Genomic DNA, 15,935 nt, shown 5'->3' with positions numbered 1-15,935 from the left:
ATCAAACTTATGGCCTGCAGACCAGATGTATCATGCTCTGGCCATGCCCAGTTTAGCAAAGAGGAAAAAAGTTGTAATACATCACTTGACAATGCCCTGATGACACAAGTTTGACACCCCTGTTATAGACAGTTCATTACCCAAACTACGCAACATCAGTGATGTCATAAATGGATTACCCAAGGTGATTCAATCACATTTAAAGGCTAATGGGGGACTTTAGTCTGCGTACCATCTTAACCACTATATCACAATGTCTCTGGAGACCGCCTGCTTGTGGAATTCATCTGATTTACCAACCTTGAGCTAGCCTATTTCCTATAGTGCTCTGATGTTCTAGACTGCTCAAATAACACCTTAGTATGTAGAGATCACGGAGAAATAGTTAAATCTCCCTTCTGAATTTTCACTCATCCCCATCTTGCTTAGCTAAGCTATGAGCAAACAATTTAGTAAGGAAGCAAACAATTGAGTGAGGGAAAAATTGTCCCATAATAGCTCTCCTTTTTTTGCTAGAACATCAGCTGAGTAATGAGGGATGGAGGAGACTGCAGGACAACTAAGTTTTAAATTTTACATTCCCCATAATTGTTTCTTTTCTGTTTCACTCACTCACATTCATTCATTCATTCATTCAAAATATTATATTCAGAGAATTCCATAATACAAGACAAAACCAAGTAAAGCACAAGTGGTATTAACACAGTGGGATTGAAGGGACAATAGGTTCTGGATGCTAGTAAATTCCAAATCCAAGAATGAAAAGAATAAATCATAGAACAAATAAGTTTACAGTTCTTACCGGGGCCCCAAATGACCAAGCTTAGTCTTCACCAACTGAGAAAAGGTAAATAAGTTTGACCTCCAAGGGATGGGCATTACAAAGCTAGTGGGTTACAACTGAGAAGTCCCTTGCATCCACAAAACATGTAGTTCTCCTTGGTTGTGTGATGCTGACAGGTACATATTAGCCAGCCTCCCTTAAGTATCAGAGAAGAAGTAAATTAATGGTGTAGCTCTTTATTTTTTTTAAACAAAATAAGAAACAAACTTCTTCAGATGAGTTAAACCTGCAGTTGTCTTGATTCATCTATTAACTAAGAGTCCCTGTCCTCCAACATGCTTATCACACTTCTTCTGCAATAAGAAAATTAGTCATTAAAACACACCACACTATACACATAGCCCCATCATTTCTTAGGAAGACAGAAATAAAATGTAGTCATTTGCAAAGGTATTATCTTTTAGCACTGATGGGAAAGGAAGAACTCCCTGGATTTAATCATGAATTCCTGATGGAATGTAACAACATGTTCTTGTTGGTGATGCCTTACCAGCTGTGCAACCATACAGAAACATTCCATTGAAGTTTGTAGGATTTCTTTGTACTAACCCTCTGTTGCTTGGTCTTTGATATATACTTCAGCTGTGGATATTATTAGCAGAGAATTATTTGCTGTGAACAGTTTCACCTGCTGGTTTCTGCAGCTCATGCTGTTCCAACCAGGAAAGGTCAGAAAGATGAATCACAATTAACATTACTCATCTTGGAGTAGTAACGGAGCATTCTAGAAGAATTGTGTAAATACATGTCACTCATCCTCAATTTTTTACAGATAGTAACCAATAACCATGAAAAAGATAATAACTCTGGGAAATTGGATTTTCATGTTTGCCCTACAGACATTTTAAAATAAAAGATTTTAAAAATCTCTAAGTCCAATCTCCATAAAGAGCATCTCTGTTTAAATAAGAGAAATAACAAATAAAAGCAGTACTATTTTAGGGTCTACACAGTTAACTGCTAACCAAGAATACTCCAAGAATTATCAAATCATGGCTACAAAAATCCAGAGTGTTGCGCTGTGGGAAATAACGACTCGAGACCCAGTTGATCCTTTGTTCTCTTTATTTCCTCTAGAACTGAACAACTGCGGAACTGCGGCAGCCTTCTTTATAGCGGGCTGCTCGCGGCTCGCGGCCAATGATGGCTCTTCAAATTTCCCACCGTTAGGACTGACCAATCCAAGGTAAGTATGCAAATATATAACACCGAGGACCACTAGATGGCAGCAAAGAATTCAAACTTTCTGTATCTTTTTGCTATCATTGCTAGTGATTATCTAGGTTTTGGAACAAGTATTTGCAGCAAACAATTGAAAAAGTAAGGCTTTTTGGAACCCAGAGCAGGCAACCCTATTGGAATGTTGCACAACATCTATGTGTTCCTTCATGGACATAGACAGTGTTTGGAAGAAAGAAGATCTCTTTTTCACAATATTAGTCAGAAGATTCCTTCACGTTAGATATTTGCTGCCAAATTAATTGCATTTTATTCCTAGATTTCTTGAATACTTTATACAGAGATTTGAATTTCCACAACTGAAGACAGCATAGAAAGAATCTAAAATCTGGAAACAATTAGAAGCACTTCTATTGTTCAGAGTGGCAAATGTGCTCTTTTTAACAAAGTATTTTGGATAAAAAGCAGGAATGTGGAAACATTAATCTGCCCAGCTATCCTGACCAATATCCTGCAGACATGAATTATCAAATGTTTTGGGTGGAGGGAAGAAATAGATGCATTTTGCAGTCATATGGAATTGGCAATACACCTAGAAAATAATAGGAATACAGTAGAAACAAAGGCAGTTTAAGATGCACATCAGCATAGGCATTCATAGAGTTTGGACATGTGTTCAGGATTCATCAATTTTGTGCTAAGATATAGTGCAGGCTTAGTTAATTTATCTGTTTATTTACAGACTGGGGCTGATCCAATAAGATTCTGAGTGGTTTTATTGCATCATTCATGTCATGTTAAAAAGGAGTAAGAAACTATGTGTATTTAAAAATCACATTAAAGAAATTTAGGTGCTCCAACAGACAAGTCAGTGTTGCTCTTTCTCCAAATACTTAGATATTTATTTTGAATCAGCATAAACATCCAAGATGTCAAAATTTCACATCCACATCCACCCCCATTCCTCTGCCTCCCTTACTATTGGCCAAGACTGCTAAAATGCTGGGAGATACCATTTAGCAGTATTGACGGATTTCAGGTTCCCCACCTTAGATAAATAGACTTTGTTGCACTTAGAGATGTTCAGATAAGCATCTGACTTGTGAATGTGAAGAAAATGTTTTTATTAGTGTGATTACAACTGTATATTCGATTGTATCATGGGAATTTGGGGTGGAAGAGTGTTTCAAAAAAGTCAAGATGGCTGCTGTCACTGTGCCATAAAAATTCTCTGTCCCTTTTCACATGCACTGTGCATGTGATGAAAATAGAGGGGTGTTAAATACAAGGGTGTTTAAAATGTTTAAATGGCAACCATCAGAAATAAGATCAAAGCCCTTCTCTTTATTTTCATCACATGCACAGTGCATGTGAAAAGGGACAGAGAGTTTTGATGGCACAGTGACAGCAGCCATCTTGACTTTTTTGTAACACTCTTCCACCCCAAATTCCACAGACAGTCCTATTGGATCTGATACTGAGTATGTATTAGGGCTAGCAAAGTTTGAATTTCCAAAAGACAGTCTGCATTTTTCAAGTGATCCAGCAGGTGTCAGTCTGCTATTAAGACAATGCAACTGTTTTGTTTTGTCCTCTGATATATTTGGCCTATAGCCAAGGCATGTCAGCTGTTTTAAAATGGAAGATAAAGTTTTGAAAATAAAGCTGGATATGGAATAGATAAAAATTTAGCACTGTTTTATAGTCCCACTTCAAGTTTCTAACAGCAGTTTCAAGACAAATCACTTTAAAAAAAGACTTTAAAGTTTTGTAAGACTTTATCTTTCGTCGGCACATATTTTGACATCTGCTAAATGTTGAGCAAGCATCTCACTGAAACAGAATGTCAGATACAGCTCAGGTATTTTACATTGCTCCTTAAGAAGATTTAAAAAAATTACAAAGATACCTACAGAACTGGATAATGATTGTGTTCAATGTAAGGAAGCTGAAGAGAAAACCATAATAATAAAATATTCACAAGTCTGAATGGAAGCATAATGAAAGGATTTCAAAAGCCACAGACTAATACCTTGGGGTGATTTAGTCAGCATTTGTGATTATCTCATCCCATTTGACCTGGCAGATCTGGTGCAGCACTACCATCTAATCATGGTCACCGAGCAGGGGTGGGTTTCTACTGGTTCTGTCCTCTGTAGAACCAGTTGTTCTGAAGAGCAGCAGATATAGAATTGGTTCTATGTCTGCTGCTGTTTTGGCCCACATGCCCACCTGGGCTCTTACCTGTCCTTTATTTCCTGCTTTTTCAACTGCAGCTGCTTTGCACGACACAGCTGCAGTTAAAAAAGCAGGAAACAAGGGCTTTTCCAACCCCTGCGCACCCGCGCACAGAGCTGCTCAGCTGTCTGGGCAGCTCAGCAGGTTGTAAATTGCACTTGTGTGACTCGCGCAACTCGTGCATGTGCGTGTGATGCTAATAGACAGAACCGGTAGCTATACCAGTCAGATCCCATCCCTGTCACTGAGTCTTCATGGTTACTTTACACCAGGGGTCCCCAAACTTGGCAACTTTAAGACTTGTGGACTTCAACTCCCAGAATTCTCCAGCCAGCTCTGGGAGTTGAAGTCCACAAGTCTTAAAGGTGCCAAGTTTGGAGACCTCTGCTTTACACAACTTGTTGCTTTCTTTTTAAGAGTTTGGATATAGAAATATCAACCTCACAGATTAAATGTCATATTTGATTGGCCCACAAACATAAATATAATAAGCATTCCCTGTTAAAAAGCTCAAGAGAATTTAAATAATAGCTCTGTGCTATGAAAGTGTAAAGTAGAGAAAGTGTATGAGACACACCGCTCATCCAAATTGTGGAAAGGGATGGTAGTGGAAGAGACAAGAGGGTCTTTTTTTTGAATTCAAAGGAGAAATTGACTTCAAGGGGACAAAGGAAAGAAAGAATGGGGAGGGGGGAAATACTACAGAGAACAGCAGAGGAGATGATACCGAAACATGGAAGATGAATTTGCCTGCTTTATTTGATGGTACTCGATGAGAGAGAATAAAAAGAATTGTAAAATCACAGGATTGGAAGGAATCTTGGAGATCTTTTAGACTCCAAGGCAGGAGTCTTTTGCCATTCCATTTAAATGGTTGTCCAGTTGGGACCCAAGTCAAAGTTTTTATCTGAATGTTAAATCTTGCAAAGGATCTAGCTGTAATTTATGAAAATAGCTGCCACTGAGCATATTTCCTAATATTGCTTATCAAGTTAGGTAGGAGGGAGAAGGGAAACAGTATACTATCATTCTGTGGTTTGTCTTCCTGTCCTTTACTTCCTCTTTCACCGCTTTGGATGTTGAGGGAGATACAAAGTTCTGGTTCTTGTTTTTCTGGTGGCCTCAACCATTGTTAATTGAGGCTGTTATACTGTATCTGTGATGTTGTTTCAACATGTTCTTCTGTGTCTGCTTTGTGTTCTTTGACCTTCTCCTGTTTTTGTATATGCCTTATACAGTACAGAATCCCACAACATCCTTTCCAGGGGAGCAAACCACTTTATTTGCTGTTTTTGTATGTAGATTAAGATTAGTTCTATGCAGAGGTAGTATTCAGCAGGTTCTGACCAGTTCTGGAGAACCGGTAGTAGAAATTTTGAGTCGTTTGGAGAAGTGGCAAATACCAACTCTGACTGGAGTTAATTTTCTATCATCAGAGTTTAGGGTCTTAATCAAGGGTCCCATGGTTATCATTATTATTTTTTAATAGCAGATTCCTTCATCTGAAGACTTTTGAAATCCCTTAGGTTCACATTGCCGATATTGAGAAACATGGATTTAGAATACCCAGTAGTCTGATGGCTTCCTGAACATAAGAATATGCCATATAACCAAAACTCAGTTTTAGATTCCCTATCAACAAGGTGAAATTGCTGCATGTATCTCAGTTCAACCTGGTTTATTTTATGGAATCAGGAAATTGGAAATAAGTCCATTTAATGCAATTCCCAGGAGAATAAAGGGAAATCCACAAATGTCTGGCCAGCATTTGTTTTTGTTTTTAAAAAACTCCAATGAATGGGTGATTAGTTGCATTGACCAGTTCTTTTCATCAAGAACTTTCTTCTTGTGTAAAAGAAATATATCTTTCAATAACTAAGATCTTTAGCTCCAATCCTACGTTATAGAAACCAGCCTTTGTCCTCTTTGACATTACAACGATTAAAGTCTGCAATGGATAGATTGCATTAATATATGTTCCTTCTCCTTTCCAAATGAAACGAATCAACTTCTTTTAACTTGTCTTCATAGAACTTATCTTCTACACTTCTGACCAATTTTGTTACTTTTTCTTTTATTTGTTCAGATGTACATTCCTCTTACATTGCCAGTACGTAATCCAAACAATGTGATTATTTTTGGTGTGCACAAAATGAAGAGAAAAAAGTTCTCTTCTCTTGCTAAGAAGAAAATAATCCATTGCATATGCTCAAAATGAGTTGTATTCCCCAAAGAAATATTTTGAAAGTTAAACTCTAGAGACAATAGGAACGCAAGACCATGTGGTCTGGAGAATGAAGAAAGTTTAGCCCAGTTCCTTTCCAGGATCAACTTAGGAAAATTCAGAACATAATATTTGTGTGGGTCCAACACAGTATTAGTACATTGAATTCTATGGAGGGAACTTAATTATTAAAGGAAAATATATGAATCAAGCAGATTATGCAGAAGGTAGCAGGAACTAGATAGGTTTGAAGAAATTTGAAGTAAACTTTAGTAGCCTTGTGATTTGGCACAATCACTTTACTCCTAAGCTGATCAGAACTGGTCTTTATCAGTGGGACAGCTATTTATGGTATGACAAAGTTAATATAGATTTTCAAAACCATTTTGATAGAAATGCCACCTTGAAAGTTTGGAATATATACAAATTAGAATAGAATAGAATAACAGAGTTGGAAGGGACCTTGGAGGTCTTCCAGTCCAACCCCGTTGCTCAGACAGGAAACCCTACACCACTTCAGACAAATGGTTATCCAATATTTTTTTAAAAACTTCCAGTGTTGGAGCATTTACAACTTCTAGGGGCAAGTTGTTCCACTGATTAATTGTTCTAACTGTCAGAAAATTTCTCCTTAGTTCTAAGTTGCTTCTCTCCTTGATTAATTTCCACCCATTGCTTCTTGTCCTACCCCCAAGTGCTTTGAAGAATAGCTTGACTCCCTCTTCTTTGTGGCAGTCCTGAGATATTGGAACACTGCTATTAAATTAAGATTGACTTCCCAAATTCCTTTATGTTGGTTAGGCCAAGAGGCATTTTTTCAAAAAGAAATAATAACCATACATACCTGTTTGATGTATGCTGATTTATTGACTTCCTGTGAAGGAGAACTGAAATTAAAAAACAGTGAAGAATGAAGAAGGATGAATATGTTTGAGATTGTATTATCCAATGGGCAAGAAACTTTGGTTATCATATATCCTTGATCAATAGAAGATTCTGTGGAGTGAAGAACTGAAATTTGCGTTGAATTATAACTAAAAGGAAAATGTATGTAAGATGATGTACCATTGGGTCTTATCACGTGATAAATTGTCAAAGATGTATAAGTTGTCAAATGTTTGTTGGAAATGTAAACAATCTGAAGGCACTTTTTATTACTTCTGATGGGCATGAAAGAATGCTAAGAGTTATTGAAATCAGATATGTATTCTGACTCAGAAAAGTCTTAAACCAGAGGCTTTTCTCTTAGATTTGATGGACAAACAGATTGAAAAAAACATGATACTTTATTCCAATATATGATAACAGTAGCAAGGCAACTCTATGTGTAGTGATGGAAAGACTCCCATATACCTGTAATGCAAGAATGGATGGTGAAATTAATGAAATTGGCAGAGATAGCAAAACTGCTTTGATTAAAGAAAATACTTTATCTAGCTTCATTTCTACTTGGAAACCACTCTTGAATTTTTTGCTTGAAACAGAAAGAAATTAAATTTTAACCTTGGCTTTTGATTATTAGTCTTGTTTATAATGGTAGACATACTGTTCGTTATGGTTTACTCTAGTTCAAAGGGTTATTGATTTTTAGTTTTTTACCTGTATTGAAGAAAGTCAGAAATTATCTTTTTTTCTATAGATTTTTCCCTTTTTTGTCTGCACTCATCAGTTTTGGTATTTCCCTGCTCTTCCTTCTTAATTCTTTTCTCATTGTTTTCTATATTCTATATTTTGCTTTTGAAATATAACAAAATTTGGGGGGAAAGGATTGACCCTTATCTATAGTTAAAGAGAGAATTTCTATACTATGTGCTATGAATCTTCCAGAAAAGCAATGTACAGTGTTAAATCCATATGAACACTGCAAACATATATATTAAAGAGAACATTAGGGAACATTAAGGCAAGGACGGTAGGCATATTGGTGCACTTATGCATACCCCTTGCAGACCTCTTATTTCCCTCTGTGTACGTCCAAGTGTTCTTTCTCTTCTTGCATAAGTCTTTGAGGATGATTACTCTTTTACTTTCCTTTTTAAAATAAAGGTGCATCCAGTTAAATCTCTCCAACTTGTTGGTTGTTTTAGTTGAAATATTCTCCAAGAATTCCCAGTAGGACTCCTGACTCTTGCACTCATATTATGCAAGCAAATCTTGCCAGTAAGGAGGGGACAGAGATGCAGAAATTTAAATAATTGAAGGGGAGATAAACACAGATGGACTTCTTACATACTTAAAAAGAGATAAAGTAACTATTGAGAATGGGGTAGGGTGTTCTGTATTTGTTCTTTGTCATTATCATTTTTTCCTTTCCATAATCAGCTCCAGGCAATGACAAAATGAATTGAACTCATATATGCAGTTTTGTTGGATAGCAGCACATGCTGCAAGGCTTCATGGCTTGGAGAGTTGCTTTTTTTTTTTTAAGTAAGGGAAAGACACTGGTATACATGGAAAAACTATACCCTATTTGTCCCAGGAAAGGAGAAAAGACGCTGTACAAATCATTGGGTGCTTTGCTGAAATAATCATTCTGATGTAAGGATATTTTGAGTTCCAGAATATTTTACAGAACCTTTGGGCTACATTTGCTTTTTTGCAGAGACTTCACACTAGAAATTAATGTCCACATGGTGACTGATTACCACCACCTCAAATGGTTGTGTGTGGACTTAATGAGTAAATGCTTTCCTGAACCCTCTGGAGAAATGCTAGTACAAAAGCATAATTATGAACAAAACTACAAAAATATGTTTCCTTTCTGAAAAATTAATACTTCATTTATAGGCAGTGATTCATTTATAGGCAACTGCATGGCAATTACGTTGCTCTTGTTTCTTGGTTTTAGATCTGAAAGCCCTGCTTTCCCACTGGTTTTTTTGGAATATTTAATTTTTCAGTATTCACAAAAATATCATCTGGTTTACAAAACAAACCACGAACCATTTTTCTAAGCTCTGACTGTATACTGAGCAATACTTTGTACACTAAAAGTCATGTTTAAGAAAATCTTTAGATATAAGTCTTTCAAATTCACTCATCACCAATACTTAATCTCAGGAAAGCTCTGGAGAAGTTTCATGAGATAAGTTTGATTTTATTACCTTCAAAAAGGATTTTTTTTTTAAAACACTCTCACTTTATTCAATTTCAATATTATCTATTTTATGAGAAGAAAACCAATTTGGCATAATGGTCAAGACATCAGGCTAGAAATGGGGAGACCATGATTCTAGTCCCACCTGAAGTTAAAAAGCCAGTTGAGTAATCTTGGGCTAATCAGCTCTAAGAAAGTAGAAATGTCAAAACATTTTTGAAAAATCTTGCTAAGAAAAATAAGAGAGTTGTCCAGGCCATCTCCAAGAATGAGACATGATTGAATGGAAGAAAAAAAACTTTTAATGTAAAGAACTGTTGTGAAAATAGAAGTTTTTCTATTTCTGGCAAGTATGTATGATGGGAATAATTCCATTCCCCAGCCAGTAAATTAGGTTAGATATATTGCCTATAAAATCTCAGAAGTGTCATGATATACAATTAATGCTCTCATTATGCATTGTCTGTTTTTTGTATTTAAAGGAAACAAACTAAGGAAAAGAATATAAACTGAATGAATAAAAAAATATTTCGGTCAATCTTAATTCCTGAATTCTTTTCTCGGCAACATTTTAAAAGTGGTTTGCCATTGCTTTCTTCTGATTACTAAGAGAGAATGACTGGCCCAAGGTCACTCAGCTGCCTTCAAGTAAACTGGCTCTTTTATGTAAATAATACTTCAAAAATATCACCTTTTCCTGCATGCTTCTTTCTGGTGTCTTTGCTGCATGCGCTATTTAAACTGATCTCGCAGAAGTAGGATGAGTTTCTATGACCAAAGAGGTTTTTTGTCCTCAGAAAATCTACATATAACTCATCAAAACTGAACAAAACCACATAAACCGAGCTTTCCAGTATGGGGGGGAATGCAATAACGTTCAAAAAAGAAATAGATTCACCACAGCTTAGAAGAAAAAAAGACTGTTTTGCATAATGATATAAATCCCCTTTTAACAGAAGTTTGTGAGTGATGGAACACCTTCTCTCAATTAAAACAAAGCTACCCCAGGTCTGTTTAAAGATGAACAAACACTGACATGTAACAATTCTATATCCAAAGCTAAAATTATACTGGAAACCAACAATTTTGCATAACAGAAGCAGTGAAATAAGCTGCATGGTGCCACATCAGTATTACCTTAAATTATTTGCAAGTGCAACAGAGTTCTTAGAAATTTAATTATTTAATTTAAATTCCATCCAGTAATTATTTGTATGTCTTCAATGTGGCTGAAAAAAACACTGATGATCCAATATGTAAGTTTTTATAAGATTTCATAGGAGAAATATATAAGCTGGACTCTAGAAACATACTTACCATTCAGGATTATTTCCCAGACCATTCGATATTCTGTCACAGCAAAATATGAATCCTATTAGCAGTTTTAATTTTGCAAAATAAGTAGTTTCCTTATTTGCATAATTTATTGCTCACCAATCATCAAAAGAAACAAGAGACTCTTGAAGATGGTAATAAACCATCTTCTGGTCAATCTGTAAATCCAATTACAGATTCTGGCTTTTTGCACTTCTCCGTTTTGCATCTTTGCTCTGTAAAACAAATCCTTTCTTCTCCAAGTCACAAGAGACCAAGTGTAATTATTTATTTAACGATGAGAGTTCAACTAGTGCAAGGCCATTAAGTATATAATAGAAAGCGAGCCATATCATTAAGTCAAAGGAAGTGGTAACCTTTGGACATTCTCCTCTATGGCCCTATATGTTCAATCCTTAACATTCTCTGTATATGGAATAGTAGTGATGGTTGGTGACAGTGCTGAATCTTCTTCATTTCAGTCACCATAATATTTTAGGAATATATCTGTTACCTCTGGCATTGGCATTCCACTCTGACAAATCCCGAATGGTGATATCCAGCTGTTTGGATACAAAATGGAAAAGGTCCTTTGGAGGAGATTTAAGCTGGTTTACTGTATCTGTTGGCACCTCTTTAAAAAGTGCTATGCCTTCCTCTGGGCTTGAACCATAGCCAGATGACTCTTAACCCTAAACTAAATATTTTCCTGAGACTGTGCAGCTCTTTTAAAAACTGAGGAAATAAGTTACTATCAGAGGCAGCAAACGCATCCAACCTCTGTCTGAAGCGCCTTTTGTGCTTTGGATTGAAAAGGCTACATTCCATTCATTCTAGGATTGGACTTTCAGTGGCATGGGACTTTTGGAAACAGTCTGATTCATCCAGGCAAAGAGATCGTGTCTGGAAGACCTCTTTTAATATCCAACGAGAAAGACTGAAGGAAAGGTGGCAGGAAAGCTATTGTTTGGCTCAGGCAGTTCAGTCTCATCCTGAATAAAATTCAGACTCTGAAACCAAAACTGTTCTTGCCGAGACCAAGCAGGTGTTTGTTTTTAAGCAGCTGAAATATAGTTGTGGTCTTACTTGCCTCAATAAAATTTAACTTCTCTCTATTTCCTGAGTCTGATCATAACAGATGTTTTTCATACTCGCATTCTTCCCAGTGTCTAAAAAAATATTGAAACATTTATTTATGGCTCTAGCCAAACTGGATTAATGATTTTTATATATCATTCATTTTAAAATGAGTATTTTTTTAAAAAAAGCTTGATTTTCATCATTGCTGAGTGTTTTTAGTAACAATGGGAAACTTACAATTAAGAAAAAAAACAAAGCAAAACAAAACAAATTCTGAAACAGCAAGTAAAAACTATGGTAAAACTTAATAATGATAAAACTAATGTGATCATAGCATGACATCTTTTACAATAAGCAAAACTAAAGTTAACCACATTCAAAGAAATAAAACCACACTGTTTAGACATTAATAGTAACAACTATTAATAAAATGGATTCTGGTGGCCTGGAAAGCTGATTAGCTAGGGAATTATTAGTAATTCCCAATACAGTAAAAATAATACAATACAAAAGTAATGTACAATAATATAACAAAACGTTATATTTTGTTTCAGGAAATCCTTCACTTTAGGGGAGAAATTTTTGTTTGATAGGGGTACCCCTGAGTTTCCCCTCAAAACAGCTGTTGGAAGGGCATTAAATCTTCTCATTGAGTACGAGAATTGTCATTTGGCTTAGATATCTAGCCTTCTTGAAAAAAGGTGACTGAATGCCCAAGAAGATGGCAATGACAGTTGGCTCTGACTGAGCTTCCACATCCTTGGTTCACCATTTAAGGGCTGGCCCAAAGGCATTTTTTCAGGAGGCAACTGGGCTTTCCTGTTTTTCTTTAAAGATGTTTAGCTTCTCATCCAAGAAGCTTCTTCAGCTCTGACTGGAGGACGGGGAATGGAAGAATTTATATTCCTTGCAGACAGTTCGGCATTTGCATTCTTTTAGAGAATTGTTGAGGCTACCTGGAGGTTTCTCTATGCTCTCAGGGCCACCTGAGTAGTGCAAATGTGTGTGAAGCCTTCTTGGCTGCAGGATGTTTTTCACCCTGTGTCCCTTCACTATTAGAGACAAGCATAAACTGTTGGGGATGAGTCTACGTTGTCTGCATCTCAAACTGAAGTGCAAATGGTTCCTGTAGTCCATTTTTTTCTGGAAATCCGTTCATAGGGTGTTCATCCCAAAGCTAAATGCACCTTTTGTGCAAAGTCATGACCTGGATGACTGAGAATCTCCATAGATATGATTAAGGGCTGCTACTGGGTGTTATTACTCCAGAATCAGGATTACATCAGATGAGAAACGATTGAAAAGTTAATAGTTCCAACGAAGTTCTACCCCAAGGTAGGGGGGAAAACAAATTGATTAAAATTAGAGGTGTTAAAACAGTGTTGAAGAATAACGTTAACCAATAGGAAAGGATGTGTATCTAAATAGGAGCTTCTGTTTTGGTCATGTAAGCCTGATGATGCAAGATACCTTAGGAACACATCGTGGGATTTGGAATATGTCTCTAAAGGGCCAAAGGAGCTACGTGGTCCCAACTGGGTTTCAAACAACAAACTTCATATCTGAATTTAGCCAGAAATACTTTTATAGTTTTAGCATAGCAGGTATGAATAACACACTTACTATATCGTGTAATAAAAAAGTCTACAGGGCTGTTGCTAACTTCTGTGCCTTTGGGACAACATACTCAAGGTGTACCTTGCTTTTACAGGTAGCATGAAATGTTATCCCTAAATACTTGAAAAATATGTTTTGTTTAATGAGTGCTTGTTCAGTTTCCAGACATTAATTTTAAGATGTTTAGTAAATTCTAAAACTTTAGCGTTGCATTTTGAGCACAACTACCCTATAGAGATCATGTTAGACCAGTCAAAGATAACAACACCATCCTTATATGAGAACTGCAATGTCCTTCTGTCCTTCAGTTTCAGAGGACGCTAAGACTCATTATTTTTCTTGGCTGTATGAGGAGTGATATAGCAGTGATGCCAAGATGAATCATTGCCTAACTGCTGTTATGAATTTTCTTGGTGTAATTTGTGGTATTTGTCTACAAACTGCATCTAATTTTTGAACTAGAGTTCTCATAAAGTTTAAGCAGAAGCAGGGCCTTATCTGCAGTATAGTTCTTAAGGTTACTTCATACCTAAAGGTAAGGTCTAAAGGGAATCTGAAAGCATCATATAACTTGGATCCTTGTCTAAAGATATGTTGTTTGACTACATGCTGCAAAATTAAACCCAGTCTGAGAATTCATTGTCTGCAAATGCTTAGCTTACAATTCGCTTTTTATGTTCAGAAGGCTAATGGACTGATCAATAGCAGAGAGATCCAGTGGCTTTTTTATAGATTAAAATGATCAGAGCTAATTCCCACTGAAGTAACAATGGGATAAAATATAAAATATCCACAACATCTTAAAATACTTTAATTGACATCTGGAGGATGTTGTTTCTCTGGATTTATCTTATTAATATATAGTGTTGGGTTCTTATATGCCAGGAAATAAAGGGTACAACCTAATTCCTTATGAACCCTCCCCCCATGCAGTTTTTAAGAGCAATATCAAGCATGGTATCCTTCTGAATCAGTTGGTAGAACTGGATCTTGGTTTACTGTGGCTCTGGTTTTGTTCTTAGTTTATGAACAGAAGATGGCCCTAGGGGGGACTATCTAGCATATAAACCAATGGACTCAAGGGTACATCTTGTCTGCTATGCTGTTTAATATTTACAAGCAGCTACACTATTGGGAGAGACCCTCTTGAGCATTGGAGTAAAATGTTATTAATATATGCTAATGATATTCAGATCTGTTGTTCTCCACCATCTAGCTCCAAAAAAGGGGGAAGGGATTGTTTCCCTTGGTCGCTGTCTAAATTTAATAATCAGCTGAAAGAAATAAATCAGGTGAAATTAAATCCAGACAAAAAGAAGGTATTATTGGTCAGCAATAAAACAGACCCTGGGATTAGGATTCAGTCTGGAAAGGGCTGTGTTCCTGCATGAGTAGTTCCAGTCTGGAATGCTTCTTAACCCTCAAGAGTCTCTTAATTCACAGTTACATCTAGAGTACCAGCTGTGATTGTTTCTGAGCCAGTTTGATCGGGCAACAGTTATTCATATTTTGATTACACCTCCATTTTTTTCCTGCAATAATGCTGTAAACCAGGTTAATCTTGAGGAGCATCAAGAAGCTGCACATGGTGCAAAATGCAGCAGTTAGGCTGCTAATAGATGCACACTATTGGGGGCATATTATATCTCTGCTGAAAGATTTGTACTGGTGCTAAGATTTGTAGACACCATTTAAAATATGGGTCCTTATAGTGAAGCTTGAAACAGTTTAGGGCTTTAATGGCCAACTGTTTGCATACTAGACCAAGAAAATAACTCCAAAAGAAGCTGAAAACTGTTTTATTAAATTGATTGTGGTAGCAGCATCTTGCACATCTGATCCCCTTCCCCAACTCTTAAACCTCTGTGAAACTAAGGAGGTGTCCATCTGAACCCTGACATCCTCCCCTCAGATTATTTTGTGCTTGATTTGTGCTTCTTGCCTTATCATTCTAACATTGGATCTGGCTAATCTCTGTCAAGGGGAGCTTCTTTACTCTTGATGCTACCAGAGATCAGTTTCAGCCAGACTTCCTATCTTCTTACCAGCAGGAGAAGGAGGCCTCTGGGAAAAAAAGTCCTCACTTTCTGAAGTCTATTCACGCAGAAGAGGGTCTTATTTCTCCAGCTGTGGGGTGTATGTGGTATTCTTGAGGATTTATGTTCTTTTAGGAATAGGGACAAGTCCTTCATCTGTAGATTTTTATTCCAATCTGAATTAGTTAGTTAATAATTAAGTTACTAAATATTATAAAAACATTATTGTAACTGCTTATATTTCTCATTTTACTAGCCACCTTGAGGATCAGATGAACAAAAGATGAGTTATAAGTAAAAAAATAC

General features: G+C 36.5%; 1 long non-coding RNA gene across 1 annotated transcript in view; it reads left to right on the top strand.

The window, feature by feature from the left end:
• The first annotated feature begins 1,945 nt into the window (after window positions 1-1,945).
• Window positions 1,946-15,935, top strand: part of LOC148127590 (uncharacterized) — a 102,438-nt gene continuing 88,448 nt past the window's right edge. The window contains exon 1 of the long non-coding RNA XR_015743482.1: window positions 1,946-2,030. This is a non-coding gene — a long non-coding RNA (uncharacterized LOC148127590). The remainder of the gene's footprint in view (window positions 2,031-15,935) is intronic.

This window comes from Pseudonaja textilis, chromosome 1, assembly GCF_049901715.1.
Source record: "Pseudonaja textilis isolate UNSWEBS1 chromosome 1, rPseTex1.2, whole genome shotgun sequence".
Classification (NCBI taxonomy): domain Eukaryota; kingdom Metazoa; phylum Chordata; class Lepidosauria; order Squamata; family Elapidae; genus Pseudonaja; species Pseudonaja textilis.
Note: the sequence above shows the minus strand (reverse complement) of the source record. Positions and strands in the feature narration are given on the sequence as shown.